Raw genomic sequence first — 21,751 nt, 5'->3', positions numbered from 1 at the left:
TAGAAAAGACTTGAAAAGTGAAGTCATTGACAATGAGGGCTGCAATCAGTTTTGGCAGAACAGTGACCAGATTGTTTAGGGAAATAAAAGTATTCAGTACCAGACTGTCCCTTTCATCTGTGACTTAAGGGAGGGTTAGGGGATCAACAAGTGGCTTTTTAGCCAATTCCCTTCAGGAGCTCCACGGAGAGTATTAGCGTAACAAGAAGATCTAGGAAGGATCCAGCATGTTCTTTTCCCTGACCTGCTAGAAGAAAAGCCAAGAACCCCCTCAGGCCTGGTGTGTCCCTATTCACCGTAGTTCCTCACCCTAGGACAGTTTACTAGGCTTACGGTTTACTCGCTTAAGAATAATAATAACAATTCTTGCACCTAATGTGTTTTCAAAACACTTTCTTATCCTTTCTCACTTTGTCCTCACCCAGCCGTTATCTCCATTTGCCAAATGCTGACCCAACTCATGCTCTCTGAAATCCAGGCTGCAACCACTCCTCAACCACCATGAGATGCTACGTTGAGATACAATCCATATTGGCGGCAGATCGGAGGAAAACGTCTGTGCCCCACCCCATGCCTGGCCCTCAAAGCGACCGCCAGACTAGAGTGTGGTTCTCTCCGGGGGTGGACAATCCACTTGACCTCTGGGGTGGGGATAAAGGACAGAGGGTTCTGTGCCATCCTGCCCCCAGGTCCCACCTTCCCAAGCTGCGTCGCTGCTTCAGATGAAACAGAATGTGCCCTGTTGTAAACTGGCCTTGTGAGTTATCCCCATGTTTCAGCTGCACAGAGTGCATGCAATCAAGCTCACTGCAGAGTATGTATATTACAAGCATTCTAGCTCATATCTGATCGGTTGCAGCGCACAGAACCCATCATGAGGTCTGGCATGAGAAACTCACATTCTGCCTTTTAAAAGGTCCAATAGGGATTAGTTCCACCCTTGACCTAAGCTAAAACGAGACACATGAGTACATTTTATATCAAAGAATGCCAAGATAACTGTGCAATGGGTTTCAGAGAAATATATCTCCACTTTGAAAGTGAGCCAGAATTACCCCCTGGAAAAAAAAAAAAAAAAAGTGCTTCTTTACCAAAGCCACATAAGAAACTTTAAAACTTTCTTTAGAAAACTCCTAGTTTTTGGTTGCAGTGGTGAAATGTGAAACCCACATATCTATCGGAAATATCTATTGCTTTAGTAACCACCTTACTTTGGATAGTTACATGTCTCCCAAATGCCCCAGAGAAAGCATTTTCCTGTTTTATGAACAGGTGTAGATTTCTGCCTGCCACTATAGCAGTTTTCATGTTATAATTTCAGAATACTTTGAAATACTATTATTATCACCATATGTTTACAAAAAGGAAACTGTAGCAAAAAAGATAGACCAGCACTTATAGTCAGTGATTCTCAAAGTGTAGGCAGAGGATCACTGTGAGCCCAGAGATCTTTCGGAGGGTTATGTCAGGTCCTTCCTTTTCCAACCACAAATCTGGGTGAGGCAGGGTTTTCTTCATCTATGTACTTCAACAAAAACGACACGTGGCAATTGGTGTCAATGCAGAAGCAGATTGTTGAATCCAACTACCTTTTGTTAGGCCAGACATCAAAGAGATTGGCAAAATGTAAAACAATGCCATTCTTCCCGCTGAATGTGTTTTTGCTTTGCAAAATACTGTTATCTGTCATAAAATATGTATTTATGTTAATATGTTATAGGTTTCTATTGTCACTTTAAAATGAAATATTAAGTATTTTTTAAATTTCTCATTTTTAATTTCTAATATGGCAAACAGCAATAGACATAACTCACATAACCAAAAGCTCTTTGGGGTCCTCAATGAATTTTTAAAGGAATCTTGATACTAAAAAGTTTGAGATTTGGGTGAAAGAATAAAAAAGCAAGTCAAATCATATTATCAAAAGAGAATAATAAGGTTGAATTTAAAATTAAAATGAAGATCACTGTTGTAGTTCACCGTTGTAGAATTAAAAAAGAAAAAGGATATTTTCAATAAAATTAAGAAAGAAAATAATGCTTTAGGCAAAAGATCCATATGCAAGGACCAAAGAATATGGGAAAACAAAACTCAGACAAGGGCCCTGTCCTCCTGAGACTTTCACAGCAATTTGTTTTTGAAGGAGACTTTGGGTGTATTTGCACTATGGACTAATAGCAAAATGGAAAGGAAGAGAGTGTTGTTAGCAATGGAAGTATTATGGGTGGATCAAAACATAGGTCTCAATCTGTCAGCTAAATTAACATGAGATCTCAGGTTGATACATGAATCGATTTTAATTCAAGACAAGTCAGGATACAACCTAAATGTTTACTAACTGTGAATTGGTTAGAGTGATATATCCTTATCGTGCATATTCAGCCAATTATGTTCTGAAAAGAACATTTAATAACTTGGAAAAATGTTCACAAATATAAAGAGCAGGTTACAAAACAATATTTGGAAAAATATAAGTATGAAGAGGGGCGCCTAGGTAGCTCAGTCGGTTGTGTCCCACTCTTGGTTTCAGCTCAGGTCATGATCTCCTGGGTCATGAGATGGAGCCCCACATGGGGCTCCCAGAGAGTCTGCTTGAAGATTCTTTCCCTCTGTCCCTCCCCCATTCTCTCTCACTCTCTCAAATAAATAAGTTTATAAATAAATAAGTTTATTTATTTGAGAGCAAGAGAGGGAGCATGAGCAGGGGGAGGGGCAGAGGGAGAGGGAGAAGCAGGCTCCCCACTGAGCAGGGAGCCCGATGAGGGGTTGATCCCAGGACCCCGAGATCATGACACGAGCAGAAGTCAGACGCTTAACTGACTGAGCCACCCAGGTGCTCCAATAAATAAATCTTAAAGAGAGAGAGAGAGAGAGACAGGAAGGCTACATACCAAAATGTTAATATTGGTTATCTCTGAATGAGTGATTATTATTACATTTTTTGTATTTTATTATATATTTAAAATTTCCCCCAAATAATAATAACAAAACTAATAATCCGACAACAAATTTGTTTTTGTAGAGCTAATAACATTCTTCTTGTCTTCATGCAGTGGGCTAGCTAGAGCCATCTCTCCCCAGACAAGCCACACCCACTGACTCCTCCCTGGTTTTAATAAATAGCCCTGGGAAGTCAGTCCCTTCCTTCTCCTTACAAGGGCCACAGGAGCGCTCCGTTCTGCTTTTGAATTCAGCAGCTCCAGCATGTGCTAATTGATTTTATTCTGCGAATTTAGAATTAGGTAGTTGGGAGCCAAGTGAACTCTCCCTGAAATAATGAATGCAAATTAATGTGAAAGTATATCCCCAGGATTTCCTGTAAGAATCTTTTATTACAGTGACAGTGAGGAGTTTTTACAAGTACTTATCATAAATAATGTATCGCCTCTGGTGGCAGGCTAGATCCCTTTCGTGACTGTTACTATGGGAACATCAGTGTCCACATACAGTTTCATTCTATTCCCAGAAGCTGAAATGAAAGTCGGCATTATCTTAATGTTACAGATGTGAGAAGTTAGGCATTCAAAAGCTAAGTAGCTGGCCTGGATCCAACAACAAATCAGAGGAAGAAGAGCTGGAAGGAGTCTGTGGACACCCAACCCAGGACCCTTGTGGCTCGAGCTGGGAGCCTTCATGTCATGTGCACGGTGAGCTTGGTTTCCATGGACTCTCCTGTGCTAGGGTGACTCCAGGAGAGCCTATCGCAAGCCCAGGGTGGGCACCAACAGTCTTGTTACCTGGGGGCAGTTTATAGGAGGAAGAAGAGGGTGCCACTCCAAGGCTCCGAATTACCCGTAGGGGTGAAAGTCAACAGACAAAGGCTAAGCGTGACCCTTACTTTGCCCAAGTAGGAGAAGCCAGGGCAAGCAGGAAGCAAAGGGAATGTATGTGTGCATGAAAAAGAAAGTGCTAAGAAGCATTTAGACAAGTCAAAGGAAGGCAGTTTCATTTTAAATAAATGTGACAGAGAAGAAATGCAGGGCTTATTTAGATGGAAAGGTTAAGAGGTTTTTTAAATTGTCACAGGGCTGGAGTGACAACAGAGTAACTTTTCTCCTGCCATCCCCATTGTCACAGGGGAATGATGACCCTTCCTCAGCTTATCTTCTAATCCTCTGTTTTGGGTACAAGGAAAAAAAAATATTGAAAACCCCCAGAAAAGCTACATGGGGAAGGTCCTCATTTTATGTGGGAGTGATAGTCTAGGAAAACAAAGTTACAGTCATGTGACTTAACAAAAGTGAATTACTATCTTGCAAAATTGATATAAAAATCTACCTTCTCACTACCCATCACTTTTCATCGTTTAATACTGTTTAACAATCATAATAAATAATACTTAATAATGCTTTACATAAATAACAAATTATTAATAAAAAAGACTCTAATATGTACACCATGAAACTTTTTACTCTGGTCTTGAAAGAATTAGAGGTCACTCGAAACCCGGGGTCAGCAAATACTTTCTTTAAAGGGCCAGATGGTAAATATTTTAGGCTTTGCAGGTTATATGGGATCTCTTTAAAAATGTAAAACTCATTCTTAGCTCGGAGGTACAAAAACATAATTTGCTGTCCCTACCCTAAGCTATGGCAGCAAACATAAGGGCCATAAAGGGCAGGAGGGCAGAGCGGACAGGCCATCCAGCCATCCACATCCACCTCCGGCATTTCCACAGACTTAGTCTATCCTGTTCCTATTGTAGCCCCAGCCCCTCAAACGGTGCCTAGTGGCCATTAGGCCTAAATATGTGGTTGCTGATTCAGTAAATGATGGCTGGGCTCTGACGGCTGGAGAGAAGTTGCCACTTGTTGAAAGTCTCCCATTTGGTATTGATTCCTTTCTACTAGGAATCTTAGTGTTGAGAGTCCACAGTAATAAGCCTTTGCTCTCTCCTGGCCCACAGGAGTATTATCAATAATGAAATGACTAAATATTATAACTTAGAGCACAATATGTCCTACATGTATGAGCATCTCAGTGGAAAAATAGTATTGAAAGGGAGTTATGTAACAGAGGCCTCTTTTATGTGCAAATCATCCTGGATGGAGGAACACAGGTATTTCCTGATGGAGTGGAAGGAAACTAACAGTTCCTGAGCCAAATTTATGCTAATGTGTTTAACACATTATTTCATATAATCCACATACGTCATTGCAAGGTAGAGGATATTACATTTTACGGGTAGAGAACTGAGCTCAGGGAGGTTGAATAACTTGTTCAAGCTCCAAAAATAAATATGTAACAAACTGGGATTCAAACCCAAGCCTGCCTGGTCCCAGTCTTCACGCTCCTTCTGCTACACCTGACTATGAGAGCGGTAGTATTTCTAGCTCTACCAACAATTTGCCTTGTGACCTTTGAGATGATCGCTTCACCTCATTCATTAAACACAAATGTAAATAGCTACCCATCTCTCGGTGAGTCGAAAGAATTCATGAATGTTGCAAAACCAAGCACATAGCACTACCTTGCACTCAATAAATATTTGCTGAGTTTGAATTGTGTTGAACATCTGAATTGGCGGGCACTCAGGAGAAAGGAGAGATAAATGCCTGATTTATCACCCGAGAGGGAGGAGGAAAAAAGTATGAAATGCAATTCAATGATTATGTAGACAGGGGTATAGGTTCAGGCAAAGTAGGGTGCAAGGCAGGATCTAGAGAGTAGAAGAACTTGGGTTTCTAGGAGAACTGACATAAACGTTACGTCAATTTTCAAAGGATTTTTGTTTTTGCTTTTGTTAGCAACAGAACCTTTCTTCAGAAACCTTATTTTGAAGCCCAGTATAGAAAACAAATACAGAGCTATTCTTAGCCCTGCTCTCTGGTTTCCATGGTGTCCCCCAAGGAACTTTTATAGAAGCCCTCAGGCCAGCTCAGGGCACGGTTTGAAACTTCCTGTTCTTATATCTGCCTCCTTGCTCAACACCTAGTCAAACAGAGTATTTACAATTGATGAAGGCTGGTTGTTCCCTTTATCCTAATAATGGTATAGTGTTCTTGCTCACGGTTGTCATGTTCAGGGGTGGAGGTAGCTGTAGGCCTGGTTTGATTCAGGCTTCCAACTATGGGGTCCGGAATATGTCTCTCTGTTTTTTGATACCGCATTCTCTGTGAAGACACCATTCTTAAGCCAGTTGTTTCTACTCAGGACAGAAATGGCCACCAGCAGTTTCGGGCCTCCGTCATCCCTAGTATCTACAATCTCGGGAGAGAATGACTCTTGGTTAATAGCACAAGACCTCTTGAAGATTTGACACCATCAGTCATGTGTTCATCCTGGTGCAATAACTTTGGGTGGAGTCATTCAGAATTATGATTGGCCAGGCCTGGCTCATGCACCCACCCCTAGAGGCAGGAGGAAGGCCAGTGCCACCAGCACGCATGGATCAAGAGGGATGGGAGTGAAGGGTGATGCCCCAAAGTGATACTAAGCAGAGGAAAACATATGCTCTCTCCAGTGATCAGAGACATGATCACAATAGCAAGCAAGCCCAAGATGGGGAGATCTGAAGACCAGGTTGACTGAAGTATTGATATAAGAAAAAGGTAGAAGTAGAATTCGGAGAAAAGGCGAGAGAAGTCTCCTGTTAGTGTGGACCTGCATTTCCATGGGGGAAGAAAGATGTCTTTGGTCCCTGAAGGAAAGGCAAGTCGCTTGTGAAGCCATCCAGAGGACTATTTGTCATCAGGATAAGATGAAAAGTGGTCAACAAGTGTCTGCATAAGGAGGTTGTGTGGGAACTCAGATTATAAAGTCACTGGGGAAGACTTCAAGAGACATTTTTGCAGTGATTCTGTTGCCAAGGGTGAGAGGGTGGAAAAGAGGAAGACTTAAGCCTCAGGAGTTGAGCGATTTCTTATTTATTTTGGACACAATATCTAGAGAGAAAGACTTAGAGTGTTGACTGGACACAAATAGCACCAAGCCAACCAAAGATAAAGACACATCCGTGGTAGTACGGCCCAGCAGTTAGATGCTCGAGTTCTGGAATCAAATAGATCTAGATTTAAATATTGACTCCTCCCCTCAAGGGTGGTATGACCTTGACACGTTACGTTTCTCTCTGGACCAAGGCTTCCTCATCCGGAAAATAAGGATGATAATAGTTTCTAGTTCATGGGCTTTTGTGATTTAGGATTAACAGAGATGGTAACATTTACCGAGAACTTTGTACAGTGACCAGCACATACGTGTACATAAATGTTGGTGTTCACATGATTTAGAAACAAAATGGCTGATAGATACAATGCAGATATTGTATAAATGGTGATATCAAAACATGTAGCCTAAATCAACTGAGTGAAAAGTTACATTGCCTCAGAGGAAAAAAGCTGGAATTAGAAGGGAGAGCGGACCACTGCAAAGAATTAACCAGGATACCTGATTTTTTTACTTGAAATAGATAAGTCATTGCAATAAATTTTTTCATGCATGCATTCCGGAACTTTTTGTTACGAGCCATTAAGTGTTGGGCACCATGTGTGCCAGGGATGTGAGGGAGAGGTTACAACTCCCAGCCCTAAAAAGCTCAGTCTAGAAGAGGAGAGAGAGAAGAATATAAATGGTATCAGAACAGCACGGTGAGAACTCCGTAGGTTTGCTCAGAGTGTGTGAAGGGAGCAGGGCAGTGAGCAGCCAATTCCACCGGGACTTCTCTGGCTCCAGAGGGCTCTCAAATATGATCTGTTTTATACGTTCACACTAGAGATGGAGCTCAGTAATATATCATCTTAGAAGGTCCCATCTAGAAACAAAACAGGCAAATGTTAATAATTGTTGAAGCTGGGTGATAGGGATTCTTTCCAGTGTTCTCCCTACTTTTATGTATCTTTGAAATTTTGCCTTATAGAACTTTTCTCTTTTTTTACTGAAGTATAGTTGATAGACAAGGTTACGTAATTTTAGGTGTAGCACAGAATGCTTCAACAAGTCTCTGCGTTATGTTACACTATGCTGTCCCGCTGTGCTCACCACCAGTGTAGCTCCCTCTGTGGCCATACGACCCTGTTACCATATCATTGACTATATTCCCTGTGCTGTACCTTTCGTCCGTGCGACTTACTCATTTCGTCATCGGAGGCCCGTACCTCCCACTCCGTTCACCCATTTTGCCTATCCCCCCATCTCCGTAGAGCTTTTGGAAAATGGCATGTGAGACCTAATTTCTGAGACCAAAAAAGAGCGGTTAGGCAAAGGAGCACTTGGCCACAGCCATAACCAGGAACTTACAGACTGTTTGACAGAAAGAGGAAAATCGTGCCTCACTTGATATGGATGGAGGAGTAAATGGAACAAAGCAAGGGGCAGGAATCTGGGAAAGACAACTTGTGGCGGTGATAGTAAGGGGAAAGGAATAGAAATGGAAAGACAAATGGGAGCAAAAAGGAAAAACTAATAAACACAGGAACTCTGAATACACACTTACCAAAAAAAAAAAAAGGAAGGAAAGAAAAAAAATATGCTGAAAGCAGGTTGGGGTGAAAGCGTTATAGTGAAACTGAATGACAAAGGTTAATGCACAAGTAAAAAATATTGTCAGAGATAGAAAGGGATTAGGATTCTGTTCCAAATGAGGAATCATGAAAAACAGAAGGATGCTCCATGAGGAAAGCAAGCACGGAGGGAAAGCCAGAGCTCCAGATGAGCTTTCCAGCAGGATCTTGATGTAAGGTGCTGCAGTTTAAAGAAAATTTTCAGAGTGAGGTCAGGTGACTTTGGGGAAGATCCATATATATATAAATTCATTCTTTTTTTTTTTAAGATTTTATTTATTTAGTTGACAGAGAGAGACACAGCGAGAGAGGGAACACAAGCAGGGGGAGTGGGAGAGGGAGAAGCAGGCTCCCCGCTGAGCAGGGAGCCTGATGCGGGGCTCGATCCCAGGACCCTGGGATCATGACCTGAGCCGAGGGCAGACGCTTAACGACTGAGCCACCCAGGCGCCCCTATAAATTCATTCTTGATAAGTTAATTAATTCATTCGTTCATTCATTTATTCATTCATTTCAACAAGTAGTTATTAATCTTGTTTTCTGGCAATAAATCTACCTGTCGATCACATTGCCTAGAGCCTAACAATGGAGACAAACGATGAAACAAGCAATTCTAAATTATAATAAACTGTGACCAATGCCAACATAGGTAAATGCACGGGTCAGGCCCTCACGGGGTGCCTTCGTTCCCATGCAGGGTGTTTCCTCAATTCAGGGGCTGGCCCTTGAACATTGTAGGTACCGAAGCGTGATCTGCTTCCATGCCTACATCCGTCTCTTGGGGATGGGCACCCCCTAGCCAAGCTTACAAAGGCATAACCACCAGAAGGCCAATTTACTGACTTAGGGTAAGAAAAATAAATATGAACGATTTGGGTATTTGTATTCTCTGATGAGCACATTCTTTCATGATAGACAGATCAAAGTGGGAGTCAGATTACCAGCCCAAGATGACTCAAAGAGAATGGATCACAGCAAAGGAGGGGTGAGCTGGATGATCTTGATGCCCAGGGTCACCTCCAAGTCATCATCTGCCTCACAGAAGATACTGGTGTTCGTGGGTCAGGACATCATCCCTCCGGCCACTGCTAGAGGAGCTGTCATACTCTATCTCTCTCAATATCCCTTTTATAGGCTCCCCTACTTTTATGTACACATTTGTTCTCCAGACATGGTACAATATAATTATCTAAATGTAATCTTTCTTAGATATAATCACAATCCAGTCTTGCCCCTGCTAAGGTGATACACAGATTACTCAAATTCTATCTGGGCACTCAAAATCTGTTGGGTCCCTTCTGTGTAGGTCTGATTTTAGCAATAATGTTTTAATTATTCCTATCTTCTTGTTCAAAGTGTAATTTAACCTCATTTTGTGCTGCCTGTTTTCCATTTATTAGATCTACTCTCTAGCCAGCTAAGGTTGGGTTTGGCCAATGAATGGGCCATCAGAGATCAGAGGGAAGGAGGAAAATGAGGTAGGGGTATTTGATCCCTCAGCTCTCTCCTTATGGGGTCACTGCAAATAGGCTACTTCTCCAGACCAATGATCACAACTTTGTTGTGAGGGTCCTCTCTGTTTCTGAGTTTTGGTGATAGCTCTCATCCTTTTCCCCTTTTAGCCTTGGGGTGGTAACAATTCCCTGGCGTTGCTAGTCCCAACATAATTCACTGTGCCTTGTTGGTCTCCCTAAATCCTGCCCCCACCACTGTAACAATCTCTTTATTAAACTTTCCTAATTTTCTCCTTCGGACATGCCATCTCTTTCCTGCTGGGACCCTGATATGGGTTGGTGTTGACTTTAAACCCATATATTACCAATGGGTGGTAAAGGCTGGAGCACAAATATGTAGCCAACTAATCATACAGTGATAGAGACCCAAAGAACTAGGAATTTAATCTTTGGGTCTCTGAAAGAACAAATGTTAGGTATTACTTTCCTGAAAAATAAATGAATGAAGTAAAATAGAATGTTTAGTTTAAAAAGAACCTTAAAGGGTGTAAAGTTTCTAGACAATGCATAAAACTGAGGCAAGTAAGGTTCAGTGGCTCACCCACAATCACAAAGTCCCTTAACTACAGAATTGAGAATAAATTTGGCTTTCTGGTTCCCAGTCCTCTGCTACTCTATTTCCCCTGGGCATATTATTTTGATTCCTTGAAGAAGAAAGCAACACGGGTGTCCTACAGTTCTCTTTTATCAAACAAGAATTCTAAAAAGAGAGGAAGATGGAGGTAGGTGTGGTGATTTTAAAATATGCCCACAATTTCTTTGATAATTCTCCATTCAAGAGGTGGAGCTAGATTCCTCCCCTCTTGAGTGTAGACTGGATTTACTAACTAACAGAATATGGTGGAAGAGATGGTGTATCATTTCCAAGACTAGGTCATAAAAGGAAATGTGACTTCCTCCTTGCTCTCTCCCTTGGACACTTGCTCTGGGTGAAGGCCACTGCCGTATTGTGTAGGCAACTCAAGCAACCCTATGGAGAGGAAGTAAGACTAACCGTCAATAGTCCTTTGAGTGTACCATCTTGGAAGCAGATTCTCCAGCGCCAGCCCAGCCTTCAGATGATTATAGCCCCTAGATAATAGCTTGACTTCAATCCAGAGCCAGAACCACCCCTCTAATCTTTTCTTGAATTCCTAACCTAGAGAAACTATGAAGTAATAAATGTTTGTTGTTTTAAGCTGCTAAACTTGAAGGTAATTTGTTACACAACAATAGCTGACTAATAAAGAAAGGAAGATGAAGGAAGGCAGAAAAAGAGAAAGAAGGGATAAAGAGTAGTCAGAAAAAAATGCTGCTTGTAAAATATTCTTGCATAGCACAGCCAAAAATTGTTCAGAGAACAACTACATAAAACACAAAACAGAGAGGCTGATGAGTTGGGGAGTTGCCAAATCAACATATTTGGAGCATAGAATGTCATGGTTTCTGTATGGATGAAAAAAAATTTCGTAATTTAAAAACTTGTAAAGTGCCACTCTGGTCAGATCATGGTCTATATAAGCCCAATGTTCTATTTACGATGGCGGAACAAGATGTTGTGGAAGAATATGAGTACTCTTTATGGCACTGATCTCTGAAATCACAATAATGTATCCAACTAATGTCAATATATGTATGTACACAGAAAGACCTTTTTTCAATATTTTTTTATCCTCTTTTTATTTTTTTTCTCTAAAACTGCCTCCAAGCTCTGAGAGTTGATACTTCCATCTAAAATTCTTGTGACGGTCTTTGTTGGAAGATCTGGAAGCCTTGAGGCTAAAGGAGACTCTGCTAATTCAATGTTAATATTTGGGGAGGGAATAGCTATCGGAGACTAGTAAGGCCCCATAAAATACCCAAAGTTTCAGTCACTACCCATCTCAACAAAAGATTTAATCTCCTCGAAGATCAGTTGTTTATCTTGTCAATTCTATGGTTTGGGCCTTCACAAAAGACACAAGTTCTTTCTTTTTTTTTTTTTTTTAATCTTTGTTTTTTAGTAATCTCTACACCCAGTGTGGCAGGGTCTATGCTCTTCCGACTGAGCCAGCCAGGCGCCCCTTACACAAGCTCTTGCTACATATAAATGCCTCCCTATGAACCTCTCTTTCTGTGGTTTTATGTTACATCTAATACAGGATGAGTGGTCCTCTAAACTTTCTGCTGAAAGGCCCCTAATTGCTGCTTCTGATATACGGTGGATGTCACTCAACCTCAATGTGGATTATTTCTTTTATAATCCTTGATTCCTTTTCCATTCAGCTTTCATCTTCTCAGACTCAACAATGGACAAACATTAAAGGAAGAAAGCAAAAATAAAGACGTACGAATATCATAAAAAGTAAAGCTGAACACTTGTGGTGAGCATAGCGTAACGCTGAGCTGTCCGATCACTATGTTGTACCCCTGTAACTAATGGAGCAATACGTGTCAACTAGACTTCAATAAAACAAAGGGAAGTTGAATTTTTTTGAACGGTGTCGTATAAAAGCTAATAATTTGCTCCCAAACAAGCAAGGATGTGTGGTAAGAGAGTAGCAGTGCTTCATGCCTGGAATGAGAAGAGCAGGTGAGTAAAATGCCAAAGCTAGCGTATGTGAGATTGGGGAGCGACATCAGATCATGATCTAGAACGGCAAGTAGAAGGCAGGCAGGCTGGGGCGGGGCATCTATGTGTGACACCAGGCTGGGGCGGGGCATCCATGTGTGACACCAAGGAGGCAGCCCGCAGAGTGGCAGTCAATCAAGGAGAGGAAGAAATCACTGAAATTGAAGAAGACATGAGCAAGCAAGTTTATGAAAGGTGAAGGAGGGTGTTGACTCCGGCAAGTTTCATCAAGAGACATCCTAACCTACGTAATCAGATAAAGGAGAAAATGGTCCAAGGTTTGATAGACAACTGCATAGCTAGCTAGCTAAGTGAGAAAGTAAATAAGTAAGCACATAAATTTGTGTCAGTAAAAAGAAAAGAAGGGGGGGCACCTGGTGGCTCAGATGGTTGAGCGTCTGCCTTCGGCTCAAGTCATGATCCCAGGGCTCTGGGATCGAGCCCCGCATTGGGCTCCCTGCTTGGCGGGGAGACTGCTTCTCCCTCTCCCTCTACTGTTCCCCCTGCTTGTGCTCTCTCACTCTCTCTTATCAAATAAATAAATAAAATCTTTAAAAAAAAAAAAAAGAAAAGAAAAGAGGAAAAGAGGGTACTAGAGTTCACTGCATGCTGTTTGTTATCCCCAGAGAAAGAGAAGTCTGTAATACCTTGCGAGTGACAGCGAGACCCCTAGATGATGACCATCCACGTGGTCCAGCTCCAAAAAGAAAACCTCTCATGATTACGCAAGTCTTCGGGGGGCAAAACAGGACTCTGTCTAATGCTCTGGGGTTGCACAGTGTATTTTCCTAATGGAAGACTGGATTTTAAGTGGCACAGGCAAATGTCTGAGAGCTGGAAAGCATAATAAAGTTCAGGAGGGAAAAGAGAGTTCCTGGAACAGATTGGCTTACCACTGCATTTGCAAATAATTCCCCTACTGTTAAAATCAGCCTTTGGCAAATATATTTGGTCTGATTCTGGAGAAAAGGGAAATAATAAAATCCATGACACCCGTGCTTTGGACTATCTCATTTAGTGAAGCTAGTAAAAGGATAGCAGTAATTGGAGGTACTCAACATTTTTGGATGCAGATGAAAATTTTTTTCATAATCTCACTGCAAAGGCTGGTAGTAGCAAGTGACCGGAATAACAGCTCCAGCCTAAAATTATGCTACAAAAGAAGATGACAGACTTGACTTTCCAGTATGTTCAAATCAATAACAGAGTGACCAAAAAGGGTCTGAATAGTGCCTTTGTCTCAGGAGACAGTCGTCAATACAATGAGGCATAAATCTTTTAAAAATAGAGCCAGCATATGGGTTGCCTTCTAACTGTGTGAAATATATAAAAATGCTAGGAAAATGTGATTAGAATTCCAATACATTATGGATAAAGCTTGAAATAAGGCAAGAATATTCATGCATCCCTCTGCGATATGCATAACAATAGAAACTGAAAATACACTGCATGGTAAAATGCTAATGAAACATTAATAAGCAAAAATTTCTGTGCATAATCAGTGAAAGTAGAGGGTTATTAGAGATGGAAATCTACTGTTTAGGGAAAAGTGAAGCTATATAAATAAAGAGGACAGAATTAGAAACGGTACAGGCAATCTGTTTTGTGTATCAAAGGATCAAGAGAAAATAATATATAAAGTATGATCCCAAATTTCTTTTAAAAAATACCAGCTGCTGGCTCTGGATATTGGGAATATGGGAAATTCTAGTTTTTTCTTTAGGCTTTCTTGTTTTCCAAATAATCTCATGTCTTATTATTTAAAATATCATTTTTAAAAATTGTGATGCAGATTTAAGGCCATATATCACTATGAGGATGACAAGAACAGTTGGATTCTGTTTTCATTTTGGTGACAAATACGTAGGTCTAGATTCAGTGTAAACAACTATAGAGTGATTGAGACAGAGAAGAGGAAAACATACGAAAAGAATGAGAAAAGAAGAAATATCTTCATTAGAATTTTAAGAGTGATTCTTTAAAAGGTGAAAGGTGCAAGACAATACTTGGAAGAGATATTAAATAGAAAGAATATTCAACAGAGTTGCTTTCCTATAGAGTTTAAGATTTTAACATGTATGTGCATTGTATAGCATGTTAAATGTTTCTTTTGAGACATCCATGAAATCCTAGAACTCTAGACTTAAAGAGAACCTGAGAGATTATCTAGTATCAATTCCTTCATTTTATAGAAAAAACTGAGACCCAAAAAGGCAAAGTGACCCAAACCTAGTTAGAGAGAGTTTGGGATTTGAACATAGGAATGCAGCATTTGGGGCTCCTTTTATCTGCTTTGACTGTAGTTTATGCTGCCTGTGAGCACTGCACTCTTCCTCTTACCACTTCCAAAAAAGAGTAGGAACATTCATTAGGGTAGGCCATGACATGATAAATGCATATTTTAAAGGGATGTGTTCAACTTTCCAAAACTGGAAAGGATTAGATAACTAACCAGGAACTAAAAGAAAGAGAAATTGCTTCCAGACTGAAATGGAGAGAATGGGGGCTGGGGGCCACGAGGGATGTCAATGAACTCAAATTTAGAAGTAAGAGAGACTAACCAACCCAGTGAGACTGGTCTTGAATCAAGGACAGTAATGGATAAAATGGGGTTAGCACTCTATAGAAAATTGATGGCTGATGAAAACAATGACATTCTAGATGTTTGGGGTCTCTGTTGGTAGAAAGATGGTTAATCAGAAATAATTTTTTACGAAGAGCCAAAGAGCAAAGTGTTCTGAAAGTCCTAAGTGGAAAACAGAAGGTTAATGGGATTCTTCTGTTCACAGAAATATCACTTAAATACAAAATAAGAAGTAGAAAGAGGGTAGAGCAATTAGGAGATGTGTGACAGAGGACACTGAACACAAGACCCAGAAATAGGTTGGATTTTCAAGGAATTATTTGACATGAAATAGTGCCTCCAAGCCTTAGGAAGAAAATCCTCTCTAAATGAGTAGAAATAAAAATGTACAACAACAACAAAAATGTATGACAAGTTGGGGATATTTAAATTCAGGTTTCTGTTATATTAACAATGAAAAAATCTGAACCATAAAAATGAACAGAAACTCATCAAGATATAAATGATAATGAAAGAAGAAAAGATCGTCTCTCGATAAATATTACGATTGTGCAGGTTTCAAGTTTCCTCTCTTTTTATATCAGCCAGAAAAAGCGTTTTAAATTAAAAATATTTATGAGGTTTTGTGACTAAAGCATTGGCAGCTGAAAAGTTAAAAAAAAAAAAGAGAAGAAGAAGAAGAAGAAAAGAAAAAAAAATAGACTGTCAAGTATTTTCTTCCTGACTAGCGCTAACCTGCCTGTCCCACTTCCCAGGAGAATCAGAGCCTCCTGCAATTACATAGTCGAGCTGGCTGAGGAGGACCACACAGGAGCCCTGCTCACTGCCAGAAGGCGGGTTTTCAGGGAGGTGGTCCTAGGGAAGATGGCTCCCTTTTGCCAACTGCTGTCTCTGGGGCTTTGGCTCTGAGCCAGGGATCTGCATCATGTTATGAGCTGTTCTTGCTGTGGCAGCCCAGCGGCTAACATTCTCCGGCTCTATTCAGTAGCAAAAGATGCGTGTCTATACCCAATGTACATACCCAGCAGTCAACAGAGGATGCTCACCTCCCAATTAACTAGGTCTCCTCGTCTATACTCTCTCAGACCCTCCTATATTTCTGCATAATTGTTCAATCTTGTTTTCTATCTATCTGTTTAATGTCAGTCTCCGCCCCCCCCCAACTGGAATATAAAGACAGGAACATTTTACTTCTATCCTAATTGTCCCTTTATGTAACTGTAACTCCTCGCCCCGTGTCTGTAGCACAGAAGAGGTGCTACAAATAATGTGGACTTCGTGGATGAATTCCCTCTCAGAGAGCCACCCCCAGCGACTAAAGGAAACGTTCCTTAATCTACGTCAAGCAGGTAACTTTCCATATTTTTTAATCCTGGAAAATGGTTGCATTTCAAATATCTTTCAAGGCTACTTCTTATTCATTTTGCTTAGTGCGACTCTCAGCATTAATATTTTTGATTCATTGGGATGTGCTCCAAAAATAGGAAATCAAATCTAAACACATAAATTGGCTCAGGAAGCAGCATCCTGAACATATTATTATTCTTATTGATGATGAAGTCTCTTGCCAATAGCTTCCCATCCTCCCTGGATTATTGCACGCCAAAAAAGGCATGCTTCACAGAGCTCTTAGTTCTTTAAGTGGCAGCTTCTATTTAAATACATAGATAAGGCTTGTCAGGCTGAGCTGCTCTTAAAGCATGAACTACTATTGTAAAGTCACACTGCAGTAGAAACAATACTTTTGGTAGCTTTCCATGTTCCTTTAATCCTTTCTCATTTTTCAGAAACCTTGTGGATTGAAGGGCCTGGCTTAAAAGAAATTTCAATGGAAAAAAATCAAGTACTAAACAATGCTAGAGATGACATTATAACATTAACATCAGACGTGCCAGCGTACACGAGCAGCAGATGTATTTGGTATTCTAATGACCGCGTGATCTACTTCGATCTAGTCCCTGAGATATCATGGGGAATACTATATGCTCAAATCTTTGTTCAATACTTACATTTTGTGGAGCTTATATGATTTGTAGCTTGTGTCCAGCCTTTTCAGACAACCAGCTTATTCTGTTAGATCCATGGTGAACAACGCATTTCCTGAGAAAACAAAATCTTTCATAGTCTTGAAGTACCAAACAGTGCCTGGAAGAAATGATTTAACAAGATTTAACCTTAGGTGCCCTCACTGAGTTACTATGATTCATTTCAGATGTTATCTTAATTTTCCCATCAGCAGGGTAATGTCTTAAAAGATGAGGCCGCTAAGCGGCTCTACAAATAAGTCTTTCCGATTGATACAGTTTATATATATCTTGCTGATTCTGTTTCTGCTACTAAATAGTTGGGAAACCTTGGGAATGTCATTTTTTATCTCCATCTGGCCTCGTTTTTCTCATTTACAGAAGGGAGGAGTTGAATAAGATCAATGGTTTAAAGTATTTGGCAACAAAACCCTTTCTTCAAATAAAATATTTTGTCAAAGCCTGAGGTATGGAATAGAATATGGCTCCAGTTGACATAGCTTGAAAATCACTAATCTAAATGCTATCTTATGTCAATTTGACTATGAAATATTATAATTCCCATTAATAGATTCATGGTTCATATCAACAAGTAGTCACAGGTGTCAGGTTCAAGGACTCTGCTGTACTCTGCAAGCCAAGCCATTACCCATTTTTGCCAGCAGATGACTTTCCAGAGGCAGACCACAAAATCCCACAAATAAAATTAAAAGTTAATATAAGTACAAAATGATACACAAAACAGGGAGTGACTACTTCTGGCCAGGGGAATCAAAGAAGTGTTCATGAGAAGGTAGCAGCCTTTGACCCACAGGTAGGATTTTTGGCCTGGGGAAGATGAGTGTTTCCAAGTGGGGCAAACATAATAAGCGAAGGTTTGGAGGCAGGAAATTGAAAGACATGTTAAGAGAAAGGCAGTGTTTTGTTTGGTTGTGGTATTAATGGTATGATGGGGACTCTGAGTTAGCACTGGGAAATTAGGTTGGAGTCAGATTATCAGAGTCCCTGAATTTCAAGATAATGAGGTTTGCCTTTATTCTCTAGGAAACATAAGTCATTGGAGGTGGGTTTTTTTTTTTTGTTTTTGTTTTTGGCAGAAAGTAACATAAACAGAAATGTAGCTAGAAAAGATTTCTCAGAATAATGTGTAACTAGAAGTGGGAAAGATTGGAGACAAGAAGGTGAATTGGAAGACAACAGTCCAGTAAGAAGTGATGAAGATCCAGCCTGGTACAGTGCTAGGGACGGAAATGCCTCACCCTAAAATTTGTATGTTGAAGCCCTAACCCCCATTGTGACTGCATTTGGAGATAGGGTTTTAGGGAGGTTACTAAGGTTAAATGAGGTCATAAGGGTGGGGTCCTAATCCCATCGGATTGGTGGTTTTATAAGAAAAAGGAGAGCAATCACTCTTTCCAAGTGCTCGGACTGAGGGAAGGCTATGTGAGACTCAGTGAGAAGGGGGCTATCCAGATATCAGGAAGAGAGTCCTCACCAGAACCTGACCATCCCGATCTGTCTTCCAGCCTTCAGAACTGTGAGAAAACAAACTGCTATTGTTCAAGTCACCCAGTCAGTGGTAGTTTGTGATGGTGGCCTCAGCAAACTAAGACAGACAGTGACATTAGGAATGGCAGGGAGAGGACAAATGTCAGCAAGTCACCACGGAAACAGAATCAACAGGATTTGACAACGAACCCACTTGGGACTGTGAGAGGCAAAGGTCAACAGTGGCTCTGAGTCTAAGTCAGTGACTAGAAGGTGTTATGATGCCATTTGCAGATTCAGAGAACAGAGGGGGGAAGAACAATTCTGAGGGAGAAGAGCTTAATTTTTGTTTCTGGTAAGTTTGGTGATTAAATTGGAGGTGGTTAAAAAAAATGACTGAACTAAAAATATAATTCATTTTGGAGTCATCCCAGAAGGATACCACCAAGGACTGGTCGTGAGTGAATAAAAACATTCATGCACGAAAGGATCTACATGATCCCGAGTCTACCAAGAATGATACCTATCTCTATGTTTGCTACCTAGGCCTGGCTTACATGTGATTTTTACAAATTCTAGACCTTGTGCTGTAAAAGAGCTGGGAATATAGAAGATCTACCTTTGAAATGGTAAATAAAATGTAGTTTAAACACCCGAAGTATCCCCTTCTGCTTTGATACATGTGTAATTTGTTTCCGTTGGCAAGAAGACCAAACAGAATTTACAAGGCCATACAGTTCAACAAACAAGATACTATGACCCTGAAGCAGGATAAAGGGTCAACTGTTCTTCAAATAAAGTACACACTAGCTCTAAGAGGACTAAAAGCAAAAATGAAACATTCTATCCCATAGGGATGCTGATTAGCAAGAGAATTCTACACCTGGGAATCTTAGTTCTTGAACTTCACAAGTGACAATGGAGTAACCAACTTGGAGAGAGACAGTAAGGAACAAAAAAAGAAAATAAAGTAGAACAAGATTATTATAAAACAAAAGAAAGTTTCACAAATATTCAACTAAGTGGGACAATAAATAGGCTATTTAGCAAATAAATACCTTTAGGGTCCTTCTTGTAAAAAGTGGTCACCTGTCTTAAGCACAACCAATTTCTAAAATTCATAGAACTTGAAGATGCAGGCTTGGGATTTCCCACTAGACAGGCCACTAAATGGGGACTAGAAAATCTTAGCCACATGGTCTCCCAAACCCAGAAATAAAGAGTTGCATGAAACATGGGGATTCCTTTAACTTAATACCTGCTATAGAAAATCATAGTCTTTAACAAATATGTGTATATCATTCCCATTTCCCACAAGGAATGACTTTCAATTATTTAAGCTATTTCTTTTGCTATTTAGTGACATATTTCTAAATTTTATATATATGTTACTATTTCTGGACTCTCCAATTTAGACATTTCTGTGGACTTCCTGTTATGGAATGTCAGGATTTAGTGCTCTTATTCTATGCTCCCACAACAGAGACACACAGACACACATTGTTCTCTTTCTCTTTTTCTGCCCAATTTGGTCAGACCACACTTTATGGTTGTATCAGTTCTCATTGTTTTCATTGTTATGACTCCATAAATCCTGCTCATGGCTGAACCTCCTAGTCTTCTTTGATTTTATTTTCTTGCCTATTCAATCTTCTGTTTTGCCTGGAGTGGTTTTAGCTGCTTAGTTTTCTTTAACTGTCTGGTTTTCTCTGAGACTATTATTTATTCATTTCCCAAACTCTCTGCCAGAGGTGTTGTTTTTCTCAATATAATCAAACACAGCAGATAATTGACCAGTGCCTTTCTTTTGCCTTGGTGATTTCCCTCTGCATGTCTTTGCTTTCCTGCTTCATTTGGACCTGGATCATCTCCAGACCTGTTAACAGCTGCTGCCCCAGGTCCTTGTTCACGTCGATCCTAAGAAGCCCCTTAGTCTTTTTTCTGCATGCCTTGCCCTCCCCCACAACTTCTTTATTTTTCCCCTCCTTCTTTTTACTCAATAAATACTGAGTGCCCACTATGTTCCAGGCATTGTTCTCGGCGCTGTGGATAGAGCAGAACTAGTAATAAAGATGTCAGCGTTAGACATGCTGAGCCGGAGTTACCTTTTAAACAACTCAACGCAGTTGTACATAGAATTATGGAGTTCAGAGAGAGGTTAGGGCTGGAAGCATACATTTGAGAATCATGCACATATAAATGGTATTTAAAGCCAGTGGACTTGATGAGGTCACCCAGGGAGTGAGTGTGAAGAAAGGAGGTATCCGGGATACATCAACATTTAGAGGCAGAAGGGAGGATAAAGCATATCCAGTAAAAAAGAATGAGATGTGTTTCAGGGAGGTAGGAGAACCAAGAAAAAGTGGTGAAGTGAAGAAAGCATTTCACATGGCTGCTTACTTCCTCAAGCCAGCATGGAAACTCCCCGCCCATCAGGGAAGCCCCAGTCCCTCTTTACGGGAGCTTCAGCTGATTACATGAAGCCTTGGACAAACTTCTTGATTGACTCAAAATCAACTGCTTTGGGACCTTAATTCATCAGCAAAATCCCCTCACTCTTGCCAGATGTTATCGGCTAGAAGGAAGCAACAACGGCAACTCATACTCAGGGAAGAGGATTCTACAGGGCTTGAATGACGGGGGGCAAGAGTCAGGGGTCCCTAGAGTCTGTTTGCCATTGAGAGGTTCAGTGGAAAGGGAATTATTGATGACTCAGAAGAGAGGTGGCCATTGCAAAAGCTTATTTCCTTGCATCGGTCAGAGGGAACAGGATGGAGCACAGGTAGACAGAGCATAGCCATCTGAGTTATCAGGCAGAAGGTAGAGTATGTGAATCCAGGAGCAAGTAGGCTGGTTGATGGGGGGGGGGGGCTGATGTTAGTTTCCATCCCTTGCTGGATCCTCCATATTCCTATTCCTCAGGTGATTCCCAAACTTATTCCAATTCTTGACAAAGGGTAACAGGAGTCTGTATTCTCTAAAATCTGACATGTCTGAAAATATCCTTATTCTACCTTTAATTTGCTGGATACAGAATTCTGGGTTGTAAATAA

General features: G+C 40.6%; 1 long non-coding RNA gene and 1 pseudogene across 2 annotated transcripts in view; one reads left to right on the top strand and one right to left on the bottom strand.

Moving 5' to 3' along the window:
* Positions 1 to 21,751, bottom strand: part of LOC118541644 (actin, cytoplasmic 2 pseudogene) — a 36,455-nt pseudogene that overhangs the window by 10,453 nt on the left and 4,251 nt on the right. Inside the window, exon 2 of the transcript XR_013443078.1 lies at positions 17,196 to 17,331. The product of XR_013443078.1 is annotated as an actin, cytoplasmic 2 pseudogene (transcript). The remainder of the gene's footprint in view (positions 1 to 17,195; positions 17,332 to 21,751) is intronic.
* LOC118541653 (uncharacterized) lies at positions 3,165 to 19,356 on the top strand. Its single transcript, XR_004920208.2, has 3 exons — positions 3,165 to 3,647; positions 16,432 to 16,535; positions 16,974 to 19,356. It is a non-coding gene; the product is annotated as an uncharacterized LOC118541653 (long non-coding RNA).

Source organism: Halichoerus grypus, chromosome 12, assembly GCF_964656455.1.
Source record: "Halichoerus grypus chromosome 12, mHalGry1.hap1.1, whole genome shotgun sequence".
In the NCBI taxonomy this organism is placed as follows: Eukaryota; Metazoa; Chordata; class Mammalia; order Carnivora; family Phocidae; genus Halichoerus; species Halichoerus grypus.
Note: the sequence above shows the minus strand (reverse complement) of the source record. Positions and strands in the feature narration are given on the sequence as shown.